Genomic DNA, 23,863 nt, shown 5'->3' on the forward strand with positions numbered 1-23,863 from the left:
TTAATGAAAAAAATCAAAAGCCGAAGGGATGAAAAGATGATCTGTGAGGCAAGCTTTGGTTATCATGAATCTTCTTATTGGTTACCAGTGATATTCTGAAATAGAGAAGTGAATTTTAATGATGATAAGTTGAGATTACACTGTACGCTCATAGATCTCAACGATTAGAATTTTTCTAATTAATGGAATAATACTTTGAACTTGATTATGAAGTTTACCGTGCACTTGAGTCTAGGAGAAAGTAATATCCAACATTCATGAATCGGGAATTCTTATATCTGGATTATTCTACAAAAATCACGCGAGTTTGTAGAAATTGTTTGTAATTCTCAACTTACTTTTCGCATATTTTGCTCGAGACTAGCAAATGCTGGTAGGGGGTTGTGTTGAGGGTCAAATATTGCATATCGACCCATTTATTGCATGGATTTACAAGCATGATACCGTTTAATAGCTGATTTAATTGTATTTGTGATGCAGAGTGTATTGACAAGCATGAACGAAAAAGGGTGCTTAAACCATGGATTTGACGCTACGATGACACCCAAGGCAAGGGACGGACTCCGGGGACCAAGATCGATGGAATTACACACCAGGATCCAAGGAAATCAAGTTATTCACGTTAAAGAGGCACGAAATTGGTAAAAATGCAAGATCATATAGTTCTCGCCATCTGATTGGCTCAAAACTTCATACATGGCCTGAGGGCCATAAATTAACCGTACATATCAAAATTTAGCCCTTGGATCACTATAGAAGTGCCCCAACTGACAGATCAGCCCATAAACCGTTGATTCTGGGCCCACCTGATATTTGGAACTGTCTCAACTTTGGTCTCGGCGGTTTAAATAAGATGAGGAAATAAATGGATGGATCGGATCTTGTATATACATTACAGTGGGCCCCGTATAACCAAAGTGTGTACATGAGGTACACATGTGCCGAGCCGCACCATACCGTGTATAACGGGTCAGCGCGGCTGACCCGTATCTTCTTCTTTAAAACAGCAATTGCCGCATTAACGTTGTATAACGGACGGAAACTGTCCATTTTTGCGGACGCAAGTGGGCCCCACCCATGGCCTGTACGGATAATCCAATCCGTCCATCGTGTAGAGGGCCACGAATTCATCGAACCCATGCTGAGCTTTTGGACTCATGCAATTACACGTGCGCGATACAGAGGCCATAAGTGGACTGCCCTGCAACGTTCAAATTGATGTTTGGATGATTTCTTCTCTGATTCTTAGTCAATGGATATGAAAAACCATCCGTTTTTTACTGAAATTTCGAGGGCAATCTAATGGACGGGGTGGATTTTCTTGAAAACACCTCTGTGGGGCCCACCAATCACGTCAGCGCCGGACGTGCGAAAGGCTACGCACGTCCGCAAAATCGGACTTTCCAGGCAGTTGTGGCCCACCATCTTTGATCATATGGCAGATCTGAACCGTCCATCGTGTAGGCCAGCCAAAACACTTCCAAGAGACGCTGATTTTACAGAAATAATGCAAGGAACGCGAGAGTTATGAAGCCCCAAACTTGGCTGCAAAAAGGCTTTCGCTGCGCGTACGATAGCTTCCCAAATCCGATTTCCACCACTCCAAAAGCTATAAAAAGAGTTCCAAACGTGGAGAAGAGGGTATGCTTGAATAGGGGACGTCAGATAGAGAGAGGGAGGCGGAGAGAGAAGTGTTTGGAATTTTTATGTATTTTTTCTTTATTTTTCTTCTTTTTCCTATGATTATGTTAGGCTAAATCCCTTAGCTAGGGCTAAGAGGTGAAGCTTGTAGCGTGATGGGAGCTTCTACAGGTTTGATTGAACTGAACTGATTGACTTTGTTTGATTTAAGAAATTCTTTTAGTCATTAATGATTTGTTGTGATTTAAATTACAGTAGATCTGTGATGACTTGAATAATTACTTTCCTTTTATTTTGATGTTCAGAAACCCTGTTGTTCGCCATCGTCTCATAGACATGGGTGGATGATGGGATCCTTCCTAACACTCATACATCTTTTGGTTGGTTATGGATTGGTCTAAGTTCTGTTGTTTACCTTGTCTCTTAGGCATGGATTTGTGATGGAATCATACCTAATTCTTATACCTTTCATCTCTTGAAAACTATATCAAGTAAGTTCAGTATAATATCCATAAAGCAGGTATAAGATCTCCCTGATCTCTACAAGTGGATCCTCTGAATCCCTAGTTCACTTTCTCTGAATTCTTTAAGTTTAAATTAATATTTCACCATATTCCTCAAATCACAATTGGTTTAAATTTCATCTTAGCCTAGTTCTAGATCTGGTTATTTTCAGATAACGTACAGGTTTCAGTCCCTGTGGATTCGACCTCGGTCTTACCGAGTTTATTACTACATCACAACCCTGCACTTGGGGTGTGAACAGAAAGATCTTTGTTAAAAAATTCGTTTACCTTAAAAGAATCTCTTTAAAAAAAGAATTTACTTAATTACGTAAGTAGGTAACATCCCTAATTTACTCTTTAACTATGACAAATCCATCCAAGTTTAGATGTTTCTTTGTATACACTTTTTTTAAAAATTATTTTTATTAACACACACACACACACCCCACACACGCACGCCGTTGGATTTCACCACTGGTGGGTACTCGAACCCTTGACCAGGTGTTGAAACTCCCACCTGGGTAAGAGTAAGGACCCGGGTATACAATCACCACTACCACCTTAAACTTAGCTATCTTAAAGTTTTTCTTGGACTGGCTGAACCTGCTTCTTTCTTTTCTTTTTTTCATTTTTCTTTATTTTTTTTTTAGCTCTGTTGCTTTGAGTATGGATGCTCATCAAGTTCCTTGCGTAGTAAAAGAGCTGAGGTATTTAAAATAATATTAGTTTTTCCATATATTTCCTGTCCAAGGAGAGCCTTGTCAAATAACCAATTTGAGATATTGAAAAGAATCTAAATCCAACAACTAAAGCCTCAACGTATACATACATTGGTATGTATTCTCCTAAACCTTGGACTCGTCATTTTAGCTTTTCACTATTTAAAAATGGTTGACTCATCCTGCCAACTCGTGACACTGTTCTATAGTTATCAGACCATCCAAATTATGGGTCCCATTGTAGACGAAACATAGAATAGGGTACAGGTCCCTCGTTTAGAGGAAGAAACAAAACTAATGTCCGGCATGCAGGCCCCACAGCTCTTTTATTGTTAGAACCGTTGGTTTTAGAATATCTGATATTGACGGTCAGGAGAAATTACAGGGATTTAGTGAGACCCATCAAAGGAGAAATGCAAATATTCCAGTTTTTAATCAGACGAATCTCATTGGCTACTTTTTCCTCTCCAAAAACCAGAAATCCGGGCCCATAAGAGCTAATAAAGTAATTATTTATATCTTAACTTAGATAAGACAAACATCAATGACTCCATGGCCCAATGGATAAGGCGCTGGTCTACGAAACCAGAGATTCTGGGTTCGATCCCCAGTGGAGTCGTTTTTTATTTTTTAACAGCCAATCATCAAGTGGGACCCACAAAGAGCCGTCCATTTGTTTTGCTAACTATGGCCCACTTGATTAGGAGATCAACCTGATTCTTGGGCATAGACATCAATTTGGTGGTGCCATTCTAATTCTAATGGATGGATTGGGTCTCAGATGCTATCATTCCATGTTAGCATATGTGTGTGTACATGAACTTTATTGCACGCTTGTGGGCTTAACAAAGCTCTGCCAAAAAGCCACTAATATTTTTTTTTTAAAAGATGAAAAGCCACTAAATATAGATAACCCACACATATAATAGGTAATGCTTTGAGTAGTTGGATGAATAAAATAGCAGTGAACCAGCTAACACATATCCAGTTAATCAGACTAGACTCCTGTAATAAAGAAGTTTCTAATATGAAGTACAGAAAAGTTGTCCACATTTTGCCTATTTGAACATCAACCTTCTGATATGCTTCAAAGACGTGGAAAATGGTAACTGTCAATTCATTTCAATTGAATATAACTCATCTCCAGTTCTTGTGTCAGGTACGAGTTTTCGAATGGTCAGGCAACAATCCAATTCCCCCAGAATTTTGGCTTCTTCCTTCCTTTCTACCATTTTATCCAGGTTATTGTTGAATGACCCCTTCATGTGATTTTTTTACATTTTTATGTTGAATTATAGAAGTAGCACGTGGGATCAATGCATGCTTAGTTTCTCCTCTCTAACACGTAACAATCATCCAATGTAACTTAGAATTCCCTTTCACACATCTTGTTTTTAAGCCATATAGGTAAGCTTTGGTGCCATTGCCGCATGGTGTACTTGCCCATGTCATACTTATATGGAAAGAAGTTTGTGGGGCCAATCACAAAGACAGTCGCATCACTGAGAGAAGAGCTCTACACTCAACTGTATCATGAAATAGATTGGTGTCGAGCACGTAATTTGTGTGCAAAGGTCAGCTCTACATCTATTTCCATCTGTTTTTTAGTTGTAATCTAAATGTATGTACATGTGAAGTTTCTTCGATCTTGCTATTACAGGAAGATCTCTTCTACCCACATCCCCTAATACAAGATATTCTAATGGGACGTCTTTATAAGGTTGGTGAATCTCTTATAAAGCATTGGCCTTTTTCAATGCTAAGAGAGAGAGCGCTACGAACTGCAATGGAACAGATACATTACGAAGATAAGAATACTCGATGCCTTTGCATTGGATTTGTAGAGAAGGTAATATGTAAAGTACAAAAAATAAAATTTCTCACGTTTTGATAATAAAGAGTTTGGAAAATCTCAGGGTAGACTGTTGTGCCCTCACAACCAGGTCCTATATGAGTCAAAAACATGGGAGTTCATGCGTTTGATTATCACCCATTAATCATTATCATAGCCTCATCCAGCTATTTGGATAGGCTTATTTGAGCTCACCTGTTCGGTAGCCTACCTGATAAAAATACATGTTAAGGCTGTATTAAATCATACTGAAATTTATAGCATTTTTACTTAAATATGCAGATTTTGGATGTGCTTTCTCATTGGGTGGAAAACCCAAATTCGGAGGCATTCAAATGTCACCTTGCAAGAATCCCAGATTTTTTATGGGTAGCTGAAGATGGCATGAAAGTGCAGGTATTTGAAAAGAAGCAAATGACATTGGCTTTCCAACACATTCACAGTAAATGTAGTTTATCTTTTTAAAAAACTTTCATTGGTAGCATCTACTAAATGCAGATGCTATATGCCATTTTATTGTAGGTTTGTGGCAGCCAACCGTGGGACGCTGCTCTCACCATTCAAGCAATATTATCAAACAATCTTGTTGAAGAATATGGACCAACTCTAAAGAAAGCACATGACTCTATAAAAGCGTTGCAGGTTTCATCCTAATCTTTTCAATTATTTCCCAACATTAACCATCTAGTTAAATCTATCTGCTAATTTTTCTCTCTTCATCCTAAAGGTTTTAGAAAACTCACCAGGCAACTTGAGTCACTGGAATTGCCACATTTCAAAAGGTGCATGGACTTTCACCGTTGCAGATCAAGGGTGTCAAGTGTCGGATTGCACAGCAGGACTAAAGGTAACTCTACCTGGGCTCACAACCAAAATACAAAGATAATGCAATAAGTATTTCGTTCTTCTATACTGATTTCTTTAATTTTGCTTCGTCTCCTTTTTCTTTTAGGCTGTGTTATTGTTGTCGCAAATTTCACCAAAAATCGTCGGGGAACCATTGATGGCAGAGCGAATATATGATGCTGTAAACATTATTCTTTCTCTACAAGTACGTTAGAACTAACCTGCACAAAGAGAAATTAACCATTTTCACTAATCAGACATCCAATTTCTCTACTTAAGCTATGGTGGTTAGATGGTGCTTTCACTTAGGAATTGAAAGTTAGCTTCAAAGATCAAAATGATGAGATAACGCCATTAAACAAGGTCACCCATGTGGAAATGGACACAAGATTGATGTTTAAGAGTGGAAGTAGGTTGGTCGGGACTTTGAAGGACGGGCTTTCATTCGATCCTAAACATAAGGCAGGGCCGAACCCAGCTGGTTATGGTGTGGATTTGGCTTGTCCATTTGCTTCTTCAAAATCAGTTTGGGAGCTGCCCTTTCTATGCCTGCTTCCTCATGTGCCAACCGATGACATGTGAGAAGGATCCAAACTGTCAACATGAATTTATGTGACCATATCTGTTTCATACATCTTGTTCCTTCCACCTAGCCAGCAGGCGTTACCATCTGGGTTAGATTCATTTTTCAATGGCACCCAAAACAAGTCCTTATTTTTATTTTTTCCCATTGAAATATGACGAGTCGCTAATAAATTGTTTTATTTTTTTTATTTTTTTATGGGTACAGAATAACAATGGCGGTTTCTCTACATGGGAGCTCACACGATCCTACCGTTGGATGGAGGAAACTTCTTTCACAGATTGCTCAACCATGGTTTCCTTGGAGCCATTTTGCCAGATCTATCTTACAATTACTATTTTTAGAAAATTCAAATGTCCTTATGCTTTGGTCCTGTATGTGTATTAATCTCACTATAAGAAATTGGCCTTTTACCGAATGAGTGCTGCAGCCTGCCCAATGCGCCTATTCCGGTCACCCTAAACCCTAAACCCTAACCCTATTTGAACAACCTTTAACTATTTTTGGACAATCTAATCAGTTCAGATTGAAGAGTAAATAACTTCATATGTTTAAATCAAAATTCACTCAAATTATTGATCAATCTTGTATGCCCAATATCTTTCTCATATGTAGCATGACTGGGGTGAGTAACTAGTTAAATTGAAGGTATTGATCAGTAAAATAGAATGAATGGACCGGATATGTAAAATGGACCAAATATTTTGGTCAAAATTGTGACCCAACTTGTTGACCTCGTGAAAACCTAAGAATTAATGTTAGTAAGTTTTGTGGGGCCCATCATGATATGTGTTGAACATCAACACCGTGCATTTGATGTGTCCCCTTTAGGTTATGAGATATTTCAAAAATCATCTGTATACGGAGCACAGGTGGGCCATACCATCTAACATTATATAAGACATACTAAAATATATAAAAGCACTTGGTGGGGCCCACATGAGTTTTGGATGTGGCTGAAACTTGGTTTGACCCCTCATCCAAGTGGGACACACATAATGAATGGACTGGATATGTGAATCACATCTAGGTGGCCCAATATATAATTATGAATGAAATAAGTCCAAGGCTTAAGTGGAGTACAAAGTGAGGATTGAACGTCCACAGTTAAAAACTTATTGGGAGCTGGAGAAGTTTCGGATCAAGATGATATTTGTGTTTTCACTTCATCCACGTCCACATGACATTATGAATAGGTTGGATGGTAAAAAAAATATCACGGTGGCCCTTGGAAAGGTTTCAACGGTGGGTGTCATTATCATTGCAGCTTCCTTAGGTGTGGTCCACAGGAGCTGTGAACCTGCTTCATTTTTTAGGATGTATCTTAAAATGATATGAGAAAAGTGATGAACGGAGTGGATAAAACAGTTACATCATGGTGGGCCCCACAGAGCCCTGCCCGGACAGTATCATCCGGGCGGGGTAGGACGCAATCCCCTTCGAATAAGGTTGGCCCTAACCACCCTCTGTTACACTCTGTTTCTGTCTCTCATACGCTTCCCTCTCTCTCTCTCTTCCTACGGATCTCTCCCTCCTCTCCCTACCTGTCGATCTCTCTTCCTCCTCTCCCTACCTGTCGATCTCTCTTCCTCCTCTCTCTCTTTATCTTCCTTGCTCGATCTCTCTTCCCACTTTCTCTCTCTATCCCCACCCAAGATTTTGTTGCCGACCGCCCTACCCACGCACGCCTTCTAACTCTCTCTGAATCTGTGGTTGAAGGCTATAAAACTCCACCAACATTGAGGTATCTCTCTCTCTCTCTCTCTCTCTCAATGCTGATCTTAATGCCGATTTAGGGTTTTTGGGTTTATCTGCAAAAATGGATGAATCCGCGCCCAAACGCTGACTAAGTGGCGTTGCCAACACACCTGCAGCGGTGGTGTGTTGATTTGTTGTGCATTGTGGGGCCCAACTTGATATATTCGTTTTATATTTGCCATCCATATGTTTTCCCCCTCAATTTTGGGCAAGAACCGAAAAATAAAACAAATCCAATCCAAGCTCTTCTGTTTATTTCTATTTTACCAGATTGAATGTGTTTTCATTTCATGATTCTGGATGATTTTATTTATTTATTTATTTGTTTTTTCCCGTAATTAATCTGTGTATCACCTCGTTTGGTGAAATCAATTGCTTTACGGACATTATAAAAAAAAAAAAAACGCGCACACACACACTTGTGCTTCATTTGGGCCAAACACTTTAATGAGGCCCTCTGTATCATGAAAAGTTGATTGTCCATTTGTTGGGTCGTTTTTGATTGTCCATTTCCGTGTTATTGATAGGAAGCTTAGGATCACCTGAGTTGCATGATTTTTGCACCATTGCTTACTCCTAGTTATGAATGAATGAATGGTTCAGATCGACAACAGGTCACCCCATGTGCCATTTAGCAAAACCCATATATATGTATGTATCTATATTAATTTATTCGAGATATATAGGCCTGGGCAGGATCAGGCTAGGCTGGGGGTAGCCCAAGCTCGGTGCAAACTGTTCAGGCTTTTATATCTAAGTCCAAGCACTAAAAGGCATGCACAACCTGGCCCAAATACCTGCCTAGCCCAAAAGCGCATGTGCCGGTCCGGACCATTGATAGCCCTGTGCATCGAAGGTTTGTGCAACTAAGGTCCACCAGTGACCGAATCAAATCAATCACCTGATGCTCTAAGACTTCTATCTGCATACCTGTGGTTCAGCATGGCTATCTTCCCGTCCTTGCCTCTAAAAATTCAACGGTCATATATTTTCCAATTAGTGGATTGTGCTCAACATCTATCAAAATGTAAGCCTCCTTGTGAGAATGACATTTCTAATTGGTAAACATGCTTGTTGGGATAGGCAATGAATTTGATTAAGGATGTCTTTGTGGATTCAAGCTGACATGTCGGATTCAAATTCAAATATTGGGTAGCTACATGTTCGTTCAACAATGAATGCAGCTGGAACGTTCGGCGTTTTAGTGGTGTCTTAGTACTTCAGGATTTACCAAAAGAACCTCAACATCAACCAAAGTGGATGGTACTCAGTCTGCTGATGTGCTATTTTTTCTTTCTGAAGGGTTACAAATTTTTTATTCCAGCTAGTGAAAAGATACACCCAGATGACCAAAGGTCATCCTAAAACATCAAAGGAAGACCATAAGGGAAGCTTATTGAATTGCCAGATAATTGACGCAGTGTCTAGTATCAATTGCAGTTATGGTGCTTTCAAGTCCAAGTTGGAAGTAGGGATGCATCTTGGGCAGGGTGGGGTTGGGTTGAGAGTCCACCCAAGCCCAACCCAGCCTGAAACCTAACCTGATCCAGATTTCAACCTGAGCTACCCAACCCAAACACAACCTGAATTCCTCTATATACCTGACCCGACCTGACCCCTCCCAACCTGAATACATGTGATTATTCCCAACCTGATCTAACCCAACCCGAATTTGCTCAACTCGAACCCAACCTGACTTCAAATCAGGTTGACATTTTCCAACCCAAACACGACCCAATGACCTTGACAACCCGAACTGAACTTGGGTTGGATCAATCAGTTGCAGCCCTAGTTGGAAGTGTCATAATTGCGGCTTGGAACCCAGTCCCTCATTGTGAGTTGGGAGGTAACTACAACAGAGTTATTTCTACTTCATTAGAGTAATGTTGCAGCTCAAGTGGACACTGCATCCGAATGTGCACTTTGGGCATGTTTGAAGAATCATGTTCTGTCCATGAACAGTTTCTCTAGAAATTCTTCAGTTCTCCCCCAAAAAATCACATTACTCAAGTGAACCCTAGAAATTTGTTGACGGTGGCATTCAATGACCACTCTTTCCAATGATGTGCTCCACCTGGTATTGAATCTGCCACATTTTTGGGATCATGCCCTAATGTGAAATGGATAGACAACATGGATAAAACACTTCCATCATGGTGGGCCCATAATTTTTTTAGTAGCATACAGTACTGACGTGGGTGTCGTGTGCTGCCTTAGGCAGTCCGAGTCTTAAAAAGGGAACACGCCTTTGTTGTAACCCATGTACCACCATGCAGGTGGAACATGACAGTGGGGCCCAACTTGATACATTGTATATCTAGGCCAGCCATCCTCTTTGCCCGTTTATTTTAGGAAATGGAAAAAGAATGAAATTCATCCAAATCTTAGGTTGACCACATCACAAAAAACAGTAGTCAGTCTGTTAAAATCTATTTTGGGACGCATAGGTTTTGGATCAAGCTGATATTTGTGTTTTTCCTTCATATTGGTTTCCGTGTGACCTTATCAACAACAGGTTGGGCCCCACCTTCATGTTCCACCTGCATGGTGGTACATGGGTTAAAACAAAGGCGCGTTTCCTTTTTAAGACTCAGACTGCCTAAGGCAGCACACAACACCCACGTCGGTACTGTATGCTACTAAAAAATTGTGGGCCCACCATGATGGATGCGTTTTATCCATGTTGTCTATCCATTTCATATAAGGGCATGAGCCCAAAAATGTGGCAAATTCAATACCAGGTGGAGCACATCATTGGAAAGAGTGGTGATTGAATGCCACTGTCTACTGTCCATAGTCCATATGGCCTACCCCAAAAAATCAGATTACTCAAGTGATTCTAGCTATTAGCAGGCTCTTGAGGATTACAAAATCCTCGGACCAGTAGCTAGGATCATCTGATTGGTGTGATTTTGGCATATGCTCCATCCATGCTTGGGTACAATATATGAACAGTCTGGATCTCATGTATGCTAGTGGACAGAGATTGAGTGCTTGACAACAAACTTAGATATTAGTATGTAGCACTGGAATTTGGATGCTTTCTTTTAAAATAAGAGAAATATTAAAATGTCTAAAAAAAGTCTCCAGTAATGACACTATTAGAAGAGTTAGCATGCCATTACATATTATAATCTTATATGAATAGTGAAGCAGCAAGTGCCATGCTGGGTCTACTGTCCATAGTCCATATTAAATGCTAATGATCAGATTGTTACAGTTTCCAGATTGGGGTGGTATATGCATCGTATTGTATGACATATGTTGGATCTAGTGGATAGGCTAGATTTTTTTTATTGGATTGTCTAAGTGTCCAAATGAAACTACGAGCACCATAACTTGTAGTACTATGAGAGCACTAGAGCATTTTTCTTAGACGATACTTATATTAGAAGGAATTTTGAGTTGCACTTTTAGTGATTTTTCTTCTCAGTAATGGGACTATGGGAGTATTCAAGGAAGAGCTGGTAGGGTGTGGTGGATGATACACGGGCGTAGAAAGTTCCAATCAAACAGTCCAGTTTAAATGGATCTTTCTGTCAGGGAATTAATGCCATCCATTTGCATGCACCCATTTTTATTTTTATTTTTATTTTTATGTTGGATGTAACAATCTATAAATTTAAAATGGGTGTATGTAAATCAATGAGAGTGTGCATAAACATCAATTCCCTAGATAGAACGATCCATCTAAATTGCACTGTTTGATTTGAATTACTTTTATGTTGCATATGCAATTTCATAGTAATTTCTCAGTATTAAACACTAATTCCCTAGATAGAATGATCCATCTAAACTGGACCGTTTGATTTGAACTACTTGTATGATGTATATGCAATTTGTAAGTAATTTCTCAGTATTAAACTTCAATTCCCTAGATAGAATGATCCATCTAAACTAGACTGTTTGATTTGAACTACTTATATGTAGCCAATGCAATTTCTAAGTACCTGAAATGTGTGTTGGACCTACTTGAAAATCTAGACAGATAGACTGTGTGTATCACTGCAACTCAGAGCACTGAAACTTATAGTGATCTAAAAGCACTGTAGCATCTCCCAATAATCTGTTTGACAAATGCTTTAGGGATAAAATTACTGTTAATGGGCCGTGTTTGAGCCCGCCAAAATCAAAATTTTGAATTGGACTGGCCCATCAGGCCCAACTCAAACAATTCAAAATCCATGAAGAAGTCAACCCCAAGCCCGTAAATTAGACATTCAAATCCCAACAATTGTATAATTAACTAATTGTATTACATTGCTTCTTCGCTTTTCTCATTATTGTGCATTGTATATAGTTACCTTAATATGTATTACATTTTTTTTTTCTTAAATTATTATTGTGACTTGTTAGTTTATAGTTGTGACTTGTGAGACAGTTTTTTCTCAAAAGTCAGGCAGTTTTACTCCTCGGTGGGCTACAATATGCAAAGTGAACTGACAATCAAATGGATGCTTTCTATCCATCCATTTGTTCTATATGCTTTAGCCCACCTGAGTTTTGAAAGAGCATGACCCACCTGATGGAGCATACCCAGACGTGCGTCGGAGCTATCCGGATGTTGAGCGGTGGTCCCTGGAAGGTGGGAACCGTTATTATGACCATGATGAAACTGTTCATTTCCTATGGACAACAATATGGGTGGCCTGGCCATTTGGACATGCCCGTGTTTATGTATTAGCTTGAAATTGATGGAGCAAACCCGGATGTGCGTCGGAGCTATCTGGATGTTGAGCGGGGGTCCCTGGAAGGTGGGAACCACTGATATTTATATTTTCCCTTCATCAATATCTGTGTGATCTTGTGAACATGTTGGATGATAAATAAACATCACTATAGGCCCTAGAAAGGTTTCAATGATGGAAATCATTATACCCACTATTTCTTGTGGTATGGTTCACCTGAGTTTTGGACATGATTCAATTTTGGTTTCAACTCCTTAAATAATCTGGAAAAGCAGATGAACGGTGTAGATAAACTACATATATTTACAGTGGGCCCAACTGAGCGTACTAAGTAACTCAGGATGCAATTCGATTTCAGGCGTAACTAGCTTAGTGGGTTAGGCCTTGACCGTGGGACCTAACTCGATCTATGTGTTGTACATCTACGTCGTCCATCTGCATTTGCAGCAGCTCATTTTAGAGGATGTCCCAAATTGAGGCACATCCAAAGATCAAGTGTGGATCACACCACAGGAAAGCAATGGTGATTGAATGCCCAACGTTAAAAACTTCGTCGGGCGCACTATAATGTTTATTTGGCATCAAACATGTTGATAAGGTCAAATAGATCCCTAACCTAAACCTAAACTTAAACTCGAAAACCCAAACCTAAACCCGATCCCGATCCCGATCCTGAACCCGAATTCAAATTCCTAAACCTAAATCTAAACCGAAACTCAAATCCCTAAACCTAAACCTACACCTAAACCTAAACCTATAACCCTAACCTAAACCTAAACCTAAACCTAAACTCGAAAACCTAATCCTAAACCCGATCCCGAACCCGAACCCGAATTTATAAACCTAAACCTAAACCGAAACTCAAATCTCTAAACCTAAACCTACACCTAATCCTAATCTCAACTCTCTAATCTAAACCTAAACCTAAACTTGAAAACCTAAACCCGAACCCAAATCCGAATCCGAATCCCTAAACCTAAACCTAAACTTAAACCTACACCTAAACCTAAACTCGAAAACCTAAACCTAAACCCGATCCCAAACTCGAACCTGAATTCCTAAACCTAAACCTAAACCTAATCTCAAATCCCTAAACCTATAACCCTAACCTAAACCTAAGCCTAAACCTATTCTCAAATTCCTAAACCTAAACCTATTCTCAAATCCCTAAACCTATAACCTTAACCTAAACCTAAATCTAAACTTAATTCACTTAACTTAAACCTACACCTAAACCCAAACCTATAACCCTAACCTAAACCTAAACCCGATCCCGAACCCAAAATCCTAAACCTAAATTTAAACCTAAACCTAAACTCAAATCTCTAAACCTAAACCTACACCTACTCCTAAATCTATAACACTAACCTAAACCTAAACATAAACTTGAAAACCTAATCCTAAACCCGATCCCAAACCCGAAACCGAACCTGAATCCCTAAACCTAAACTTAAACCTAAACCTAAACCTACACCTAATCCTAAACCTATGACCCTAACCTAATCTTAAGCCTATTTCTGTAAACTGATTATAATCTTTTCATTGTAGAGATGGATAAGAGTTGGATGCGAGCTAAGAACAGGTTTGGCCCAGAGTATAAACAAGGGGTTCAAGAGTTCATGGAATTTGCGCGATATCGGGCAGATTCAGGCAATAGGATTAGGTGTCCATGTCGAAAATGCAAGAACATGATTTATAAGACGTTAGACAAAGTAGAAGACGATTTGTTCATAGTTGGGATTGACCAGGGTTACACTTGGTGGATCTATCATGGTGAAGGGTTGCAGCATAGAGTTGAGGCCACTGAAGTCCGTACTGGCCCAATTGTGCCGAATGACGAGGATGAAGACGTTGGCGAAATTCAAGATATAATAGGGGATGTGTTCAGGGGAACAATTGCGGATACTGATTTTTCAGCGACAAGTAGTAGCCAAGATATTGCGGATACTGCCTCCAGCCGATCCGTTGCTGGGGAGAGCGCCCTACGTTGAGCTGATATCGCAGAGAGAGGTTCAACAGCTATGGGTCATTGTCGATGAGATCAAAGAGCAGCTGGAGAGGTAGAGAGGATCTGAAGAGGCAGATGGAGGAGCAGGAGAGGTGACGGGAGGAGCAGGAGAGGAGGATCGAGGAGATGCGGGTGGAGCATGAGCGACGGATGCAGGAAATGTTTCAGGCTCTCGTTGCACTTTTTGCCATCAATGCCCCACCACCTCCGCCTTCATCTTCGTGATTTTTTTATGATTTATTTTATATATGAATGTTAAACTTATATGTATTTGTGCGTGAATGAATGTGGGTTGTATGTGGATGTGGATAGGATTTTTTTATTTTATATACGAATGTTAAACTTATATGTATTTGTGCGTGGATGTGGATAGGGTTGTTTGTGTATAGATGGATGTGGTTTGTGTTTGGATGGATGTAGTTTGTGTTTGGAAGAATGTGGATGTGAATATGATGAAAATGTATTGTAACAGGTGTATTTACAGGTGTATATCAGGAATTTTTTCCTGAATTTTGAAAATAAATAAAACCAGGAAGAAACAGACTATTACCGACGAAATATTTCATTGGTACAAATTAATACAAAAATTTATACCAACGATCTATATATGAGATATACCGACGAATTATTTCATCGATAATAGCGGGTTTATGCCGACAAACATACTCGTCAGTATTATTGTTTTACCGATGAACGTACTCGTCGGTAATGTCGTTTATCCGGGCTTATGCCGACGAACATACTCGTCGGCATTATTGTTTTACCGACGAATGTACTCGTCGGTAATGTCGTCTATCCACAGTTTTGCCGACGAAGATATTCGTAGGTATAAGCTGTGTTTATCGACGAAATATATTGTTTTTTCCTACCAAAAGTAACATGTTTAGCCGACGATTTTAGTTGTCGGTATTTGTTTTATCATTGCCAAAGAAGTCATATTTCGTCGGGAAAAGCCTTCAGCAATTGTCTTATTGCGACGATTTTAGCGACGGCATATTTTGTCGGTAATAATCATTACCGACGAAAAAAGATAAAATAATGACGAATTATGTCTTCGGTAAAAGAGCAATTTCCTTGTAGTGTCTCCTCGATGAAGCCAAACATTATCATCAACTCGTACATGGCGCATAGTATTTGAAATAACTCTCTCTCTCTCTCTCTCTCTCTCTCTCTCATGCATCATTTACTAAAGCAAATCCTCTTACTTTTAATTTTTCATTCCAGTTGTTCAATCCTTCTGAATTTTTTGAAGACATTGTCATTGACTACCAGCATGAATTTTTCACCTTTTCAATCCTCTAGGTTAAAGTTTCAGGGTTGGATCCAATACAAACATTTTTTACTTTAAGCTCAACATACAAGTCGACACGTGGGGCCCACCATGATGTTTTCAATGACATCCAAATGGTCCATCATTTGCGGCCCCTATTTTTCCTCCGTGGAGCAGAAAAATGAGGCTACTACAGAAGTCAGGTGGGCCACACCACAGGGAATAGTCGGGATGGCGAAGCCATCTGCGAGGCCCACTGCTTTATATATTCCATCTAATCCATTCAATAGATGCATTCAACACAGAAGAATGCACTCTTAACAAATTCAACCATTTGAAACCCAGGTGGGCCACAACAAATGATTTTAGAGGTTGTAGCACTTTTAGGCATGATTTTACATGGAGTGGCCCAACTGAGTTTTGGATCGAAACTGAGTTGAGTTGTGCTATATCCATGGAGAGTAGGATGGAGCAATAACGATGGACAGATTGTATGCCATTAGAACATCACAGTCGGCCCCACACATCCATTTGTATGTTAAGCTTAACGTGCAAACATTTTTATTGGGTCCCGCCTCGTCTCATTTCATACAATTTGTACTGGTTAACTCTAACGTGTGCGGCGGTTAGGTATCCCGATTGCACTTCACCGGCGGCTTTGACATTATTCGGGAAACTATATCCTGGACATAGGAAACAAGAAATAGAACGATGCATATCTAAAGCAATGGATTTCATAGAGAAAACACAGGAGTCTGATGGTTCATGGTCTGATTCTCTTTTCATCTATGCTATAAAAAGCAAAATGAAAATCAAATAGTGTATTCTAAGAAAAAAAATCCTTAAAAACCTGAATTTATGGAAGAAAAAAAAGGCTTAAGAGTACCTTGAATTTTTGAAAGAATACTCTGACAGTATGGATGAATGGCACAATAACCAAAATGCCTTTGGTCATTGTGGTATGATGAACATTGTGGGACCAACATGGTTTAAGTATGACATCTAGGCTGCCTAAAAGGTGCACCCCACCAAGATGATCAAATGCCATAGAGATTACGTTGATCCAATTATCAGGTGGGCTACAGGTGGAATTGGAGTTTTTGCGAGGTGCATGTTATTTTTTATGATGTGGTCCACTTGATGATTGGATAAAAGCCTGATTTTTTTGTTCTTATGATAATCATGGTGGGTCCACCTGTTTGATTAGTTGGAATTCATAAACACATCACGTGGACCCGCAATGCTAGTCTCTTCCACTTTTCTTATGGCCCTGTTTGAAGGCATGGATTCCATGGAAAAAGGAGATTCAGCATTTTTTACATTTTGTTTTGCAAACAAAGTCAAAGTTCACGGTCACCATTAGGCTTTTTCATATGTCATTTTTTATCTGACACAAAAACTGAGGTAAAAATTGTCTAATTGAATATAGGATTTCACATAGTTTTCCTTACAAATCAAACACAGCCTATTGAATTTGAATTCCATTATTTTCATTCGACAATGGAAACCACCACTACCTTTTCCTTTCTATTACCTGGAATTCATGATTTCAGATAGGCCCTAAAAGAAAGTAAATGAAAGGCATTTTGATCAATTTTCCTCTCCATCAGTATCCTTCTGAAAATTCAAAATAGTCGAGAGTAGTTTTCTTAAGTTGAGATGTTTTGAAGATTTTTTTTTTTTTCATTGAGAAAACCCATTAATAAATGGGTCAGGCCCAGGCCTATTATTTTTCATATGTATGACATGACAAGATATTTGTATAGGTATGGCTCCTGGGGAATTTGCTACACTTACGCCACATGGTTTGCAGTAAAAGGGCTAGTAGCTAGTGGAAAGACCTTCCACAACAGCTCCATCATCCACAAAGCTTGTGAATTTCTGTTATCAAAACAGCTAGATTCTGGTGGTTGGGGAGAGAGTTATCTTTCTTGCAAAAATGAGGTATATTTCTCTTTCTGTTTTTTATGGGTTTTATTAGGCGATTCAATATGCCACTTGAGTGAGCCCAATCAGTTCATGGGTATGGGCAAGTACAACCGAGTCAAACCAATGTTCCAAGAATAAAAAGATAATTTACCATTTATGGCCCATTTACCCGCTTAAGCCCACTCCGTTTTTACCTCACTAGAATATGCCCCAGCTGTACGGACGACTTGCCAAAGGTCGAAAATGCCCCCTGCTTTTACCTTCAAACGGATCGACTGGTGCTCGAAGGCGAGCGCGGGCGCTCCTCGAACTCCGAGTTGTACGAACGGTTCAAAAAAGAGATCAACGTTACATGGGCCCCACAGTTATGTATTTATTATATCCACAACGTTCATCCATATTTCGAGATCATTTCGGAGCATTATCCAAAAAAAAATCATATCCAAAGATCAACTGGACCACACCACAAAGAGCAGCGGGAAATTTGATTTTCACCGTTAAAATTTTTGTAGGGCCCTCCATAACATTTATTTTCCATCCAATCTATTCATAAGGTCACAAAGACCTGGATGAAGAGGAAAAACAAATTTCATAATGATCCAAAACTTCTGTAACCCCTAAAAGGGTTTCAATGGTAGACGTTCAATTCCCCACTGCCTTTAACAGTGTGGTCCACTTGATAGTTAGATCTGTCTTATTTTTCGTCTCAAGCCTTAATATGAGCTCGCCAAATAGATGGACGGTTTGGATATAACACAGACCTCATGATGGGACCCACAAAGCAACAAAGATTCCACAGCAAAAAAAAAAAAAAAAAAAAACCCACGCTGCCGGCGGCAGTGCCGCGCCACTCTGGTAGAATTATTTATTTATTTATTTTATTAGAAGAAGAACTTTTTCTCCCTTAGATTTTTCTCTAATACATAATTATGTAAATATGTATATATAAGTATATAAAAATATTTTTCTATCTTTTAATTCATTTCTTTGTCTATTTATTTAGCAAGCATATCTTCTAAACTAGAATGAGTTACGCAAGGTACCACATATGATTTTTGGGTAAGAGAAACTAATTTAGCCAACCAATGTAGTTATTTTCCAAGATTCCATCGGGTCGATGGTCGAAAATCCAATTCAATTAGTTCGCGGTCAATTTCATTTATTTCATTCACTTCGCGATCAATTTCATTCACTTCACGGTCAATTTCAATCAGTTCACGGTAAATTTCATTAACTTCGCCATAAATTCTATGCATTTCGCGGTGAATTCTGACGAATTCCCTTCACTTCACGGTCAATTCCATGCATTTCGAGGTCAATTCCCTTCACTTCAGGATCAATTCCGTGCATTTCACGGTCAATACCGGTGATTCCGCTTCACTTCACGGTCAATTCCCTTTACTTCACGGTCAATTCCCTTCACTTCACGGTCAATTCCGGCGACTCCCCTTCACTTCACAGTCAATTCCATGCATTTCACTGTCAATCACCGGAATTGAAGGGAATTGACCGTGAAATGCATTGAATTAACCGTGAAGTGAAAGGGAATCACCGGGATTGACCATGAAATGAATGAAAATGATCGTGAAGTGAAGGGAATCGACCGTGAAATGCACAGAATTGACCGTGAAATGTATTGAATTGACCGTGAAGTGAAAGAGAATTGCCGAGATTGACCGTGAAATGAATGAAAATGACCGTGAAATGAATTGAATTGACCGTGAAGTGAAGGGGAATCGCCGGGATTGACCGTGAAATGAATGGAAATAACCGTGAAGTGAAGGGGATTGACCGTTGAGTGTGAAATGAATTGAATTGACCGTGAAGTGAAGGGGAATCGCCGGAATTGAACGTGAAATGCATGAAATTGACCGTGAAAGGAAGGGAATTGACCGTGAAATGCATGGAATTGATCGTGAAGTAAATGAAATGAATGTAATTGACCGCGAACTGATTGAAATTAACCGCGAAGTGAATGAAATGGATTTTCGACCATCAACCTGATGGAATCTTGGAAAATAAACAGGTTGGTTGGCTAAAGTAGCTTCACCTACCCCAAAATCATATAGGGTACATCAAGTAACTAATTTTGGTTTAGAAGATATTCTTTTTAAATGAATAAAGAAATAAATGAAAAAAAAAGAGAATTTTTTTTTATAGGTTTATATATACATATTTATATAAATATGTATTAGAAAAAAATGTATGTTGAATAAAGTTATCCATGTAAAAAAAAAAAAAAAAAAGTGCACAGGTGGATGTAGGGCCCACCAAAATCATGAACATGGAATTGGGGCCATTCAAAATTATGTGGGGCCCATGATGGGACCCACCTAATTTTCTTTAAAAAAACCGGGCGGCGCTACCGCACAGACGTCCAGAGGTTGGCAGTACTGCCGCCTAGATTAAATATTAAACAGTGGCTACGGATTTGGCTACGGTTATAATTCGTAGCCAAAGGAACCCAAGCCTTCAAGCAACAGCCGATGCGAGTTGTCCGTATAGCTGGGGCTTATTCTGGTCAGGTTAAAAGGAGTAGGCTTAAGTGGGTAAATGGGTCGTACAGTGGTAAATTTCTCAAATAAAAATACCAAACATCCAAAACTTGTCCCTTTATGGATGAGCAATTAAGGTAGCAAGGTTTGAATGGTGATCTGCCCCCAAGATAGAACAACCCTCTAATTGAGTCCAACTCTCAGAATGTGCATCCTCACGATTAGAGATTCATCTGTACAATAATAATACAAACTAATTTGTATGATGGAAAACTCAATCACGAAAGTACATGAAAATACAAGCTGAAGTAGCTCTCCTATATTGACTACATAGATTATGAAAAAAAATCAAAGAAGAAGAAAAATAAAATTAAGTGGTTTTTGTTTAGTTGTCATTATTCACTTATTTTGAAGAAGATATTAAAGATTTAAACCAACATTAAGAGAGTGCATCTTCATATAACTGGATTTCTTAATTTAAAGCCGTGTTTTGATGCACAAGTGGATTGAGTTGTGAATATTCAGTTTAATCAAAAGAAAATGACAAATATGAGTAACATTTCTAAGTATTCAGGATGAAAAAGTAGGCCCCATATAACAGTCAAGTCCAACTTGAAAGCATTGTGATCGTAATTTGGAGCCCAGACCGTCAATATGAATGGTGAGGAAGCTAATTGGAATTTTGTGATCTCAAACTTTGTTAAACTAATAATCTCAATTCAATCAGATAATGTGTCCAAACGCAACCTAAACGAAAATTGAAGAAATTAAAACTTTTTTTTTTTTGTAATTCATTTATTTCTGGTGTGATCCACCACTCACTGAAACAGGTGCAACCGGTCACATTTAACAAATACAGCATGGGCTCTAATGGCTCTTATTGATGCTGGACAGGTTAGTCTCATCAATTACATAGCTTACGTTCATATCATTCGTCAAGATTGCATTTGGCTTGGGGGGGTTGAGAATAAAAGAAAATTTTCATGATTTTTGGGACTTCTACTCTTAGTAGAATTTTCAAAATTTAGGGCACGATGAATGCAAGGATACGAAAGATCTCATTCTTTCTAATGCAGAACATAAGATACATTTCACGATTTTTGAATAATTCTCCTAAGGGCCTGTTTGGTTTTCTAATTACAATAAAAAATTGCCGTAAATGTATAATGAGTATTTACTCTTGTACTTAGGCTGTGACATCACTTATATTTGAGTGCAATGATGATTTTGTTGGTGTTTGTTTTACCTAAAAATCATTATAAAAATGATAGTTTTATAATGTAAAAATGTAATGATTGCATTTAACTTATTTCCTTTACATTTGTATTTGACCCGCGATATATAGGCTGTAGTTCTTGTTTAAACAGACACCTTAAAATAGTAATGGTGGTTCATTTACTTCGCATTTCATAGGAAATTAGAAAACCAAACAGTCCCTAAGAGTATAAATTCCAAAAATCGTAAATTCTGTTTCTAAGGTTTCTCTTTTTGCTCGATGCCCTTGTAATTAGGGAATCTCTACTCATATTTTCTGCATCGAGATTCCGCTACACCCCCAATTTATGAAAATATGTAAAAATATGGCTCTCTCCTAATGTCCTAACCCTTGAAATGTTTTATTGGAAGTAGGCCAAGAGAGATCCTACGCCGTTGCATCATGCATCAATGCTGTTAATTAATTCACAGATAGAAAATGGCGATTTGCCACAACAGGTAACTACCACCTGAATATTTAAGTTTACTGAACCGATCGATCACACGAGATCACATATTTGTAGCACAAACCTACTACAAGATTGATAAGAAGGTTCAGCTACAACAGAGAACTTCCCTGTTTCGGTACCTAATCTGTAAATGTGGGGTCCATGATAGGTTTATCCAATCCATTGATCCAATGCTCCTCACCATGGATGAAACATGCCCAAAAAATCTCGTCATCTAGTCAACTCTAACCTTTCCTTTGTTGGCGTATAAATACATAGTTAAGAAAAGATGAGATGTGATAGTTGGGATCTTCCAATTTGAGAGACTTTTTAGGAGTGGTTTATTATCCTTGGTGGGGGACATCAAATCAATAGCTTGAATTAAACAATTAAACACCCTACATATACAAATTACATACCAAAAGGGGGAGTTCCATGTTCAAAACAAATAGGAAACTCGGCCTCTTAATATTATTGTTGTTGTTATTGTTATTTTTCTTGTTACTACCACTACTGCTGTTGTTGTTGTTGTTGTGATGGTGGTGGTGGTGGCTGTGATGATGGATGATCGATTGCAGGAAATAAGAGGAGTGTTCAACAAGAACTGTATGCTAAGCTACTCAGCATATAGAAATATCTGTCCCATATGGGCTCTTGGAGAATATCATGCATGGGTTCTACTCACCCCCAAAACCTTATAATGTCCTCACAAGTTGGTTGTGGTTTTTCATTTTTTTCTATGTTTATTTTGATCCATGATAAAGGAACTCTCGATAGTGTGAATGTTTAATTTAAGATGGACGGCTGGACGGTCTAGAACCTCCTCCATCATGACCAGGCCCGATATTTGATCAGCTAACTCGACTGGCCTGGATGTATGAAACATATTAAAGAAAAACTTGGATACTAGTGTGATGGATGACTTAGGCACTTGAAAATTGAAAACATAAAAAACAAATAATTAAAATTAATTTGTCCAAATTGTGGCTCGTATTTTGGATATATAACTAAAATTACACTTATTTAATAAGTTATCCGCTTGGGTGGATATTCATTGGATGATTAAAATTGAAACTGTACAGCAGTCCTATTTCAACAAACAAGTATTGACAAATCAGAGGTTAGGTTGTTCAGCCAATCTGATTTTGGTATATGAACTAGCAACAGTAAGAGGTTGTTTGGATACTTACAAGTTCTGTAAGTGGGAAGTGACTTACAGGTAAGTCATTTATAGGTGGTGTTTGGGGCAGCAAAATTCAGCTGTGAGTCACAACCTATAGGTCACTTACAGGCAAAACAGCCAGGAAATTTTATAGAGCTGGGGTGAGTCATTTTTCTATAAGTGACTTACAACTTGAAGTCATTAAGGGAAAATCACAAGTTAAAAACTTACAAGCATCAAAACAACTCCTAAATCCCATAAATTTAATTGGTTGACTTTGATTTGATTCAATGCACGCCTCATGCACAATTTCTAAGTGCCTGTGTATCAAGTTTCATACACAGCTAGAGCATCAAATTACTCCCCGAGATATTAATGGGTACAAGCAGACCCAACTCGACTTTTTTTTTTTTTAATATCCATGCACCCAACACACACCCATGCATGCCGTAATGGGATTTCACCACCTATAGGTATCGAACCCAAGACCTCGTGTTGAAACTCCCCAGAGTCTACCATTGAGGTAAGGACTCGAACCTAGCAGACCCAACTCGACTTGTTTACTTAGCAGCCTCAATTTTAATCCCATTACTAGCAGTTAGCAGGTACACTTGTTTTCTTATAAGCGGTTCGATTCGACTGGGCTGACTTTAGTGATGTAGCCAAGAATTGAATTGTTTCGAAGTCTTATTAGCACGCCACG

At 38.9% G+C, this 23,863-nt stretch overlaps 1 long non-coding RNA gene, 1 other non-coding gene and 1 pseudogene across 2 annotated transcripts; all 3 read left to right on the plus strand.

The window, feature by feature from the left end:
• Positions 1-1,428: 1,428 nt before the first annotated feature.
• On the plus strand, positions 1,429-22,904 carry LOC131256584 (cycloartenol synthase-like; annotated as a pseudogene).
• On the plus strand, positions 3,413-3,485 carry TRNAR-ACG (transfer RNA arginine (anticodon ACG)). The gene has a single exon. It is a non-coding gene; the product is annotated as a tRNA-Arg (tRNA).
• Positions 7,705-14,603, plus strand: LOC131256585 (uncharacterized). The gene is made up of 2 exons (XR_009176886.1): positions 7,705-7,891; positions 14,142-14,603. It is a non-coding gene; the product is annotated as an uncharacterized LOC131256585 (long non-coding RNA).
• Positions 22,905-23,863: the final 959 nt, after the last annotated feature.

Source organism: Magnolia sinica, chromosome 9, assembly GCF_029962835.1.
Source record: "Magnolia sinica isolate HGM2019 chromosome 9, MsV1, whole genome shotgun sequence".
Taxonomy (NCBI): Eukaryota; Viridiplantae; Streptophyta; class Magnoliopsida; order Magnoliales; family Magnoliaceae; genus Magnolia; species Magnolia sinica.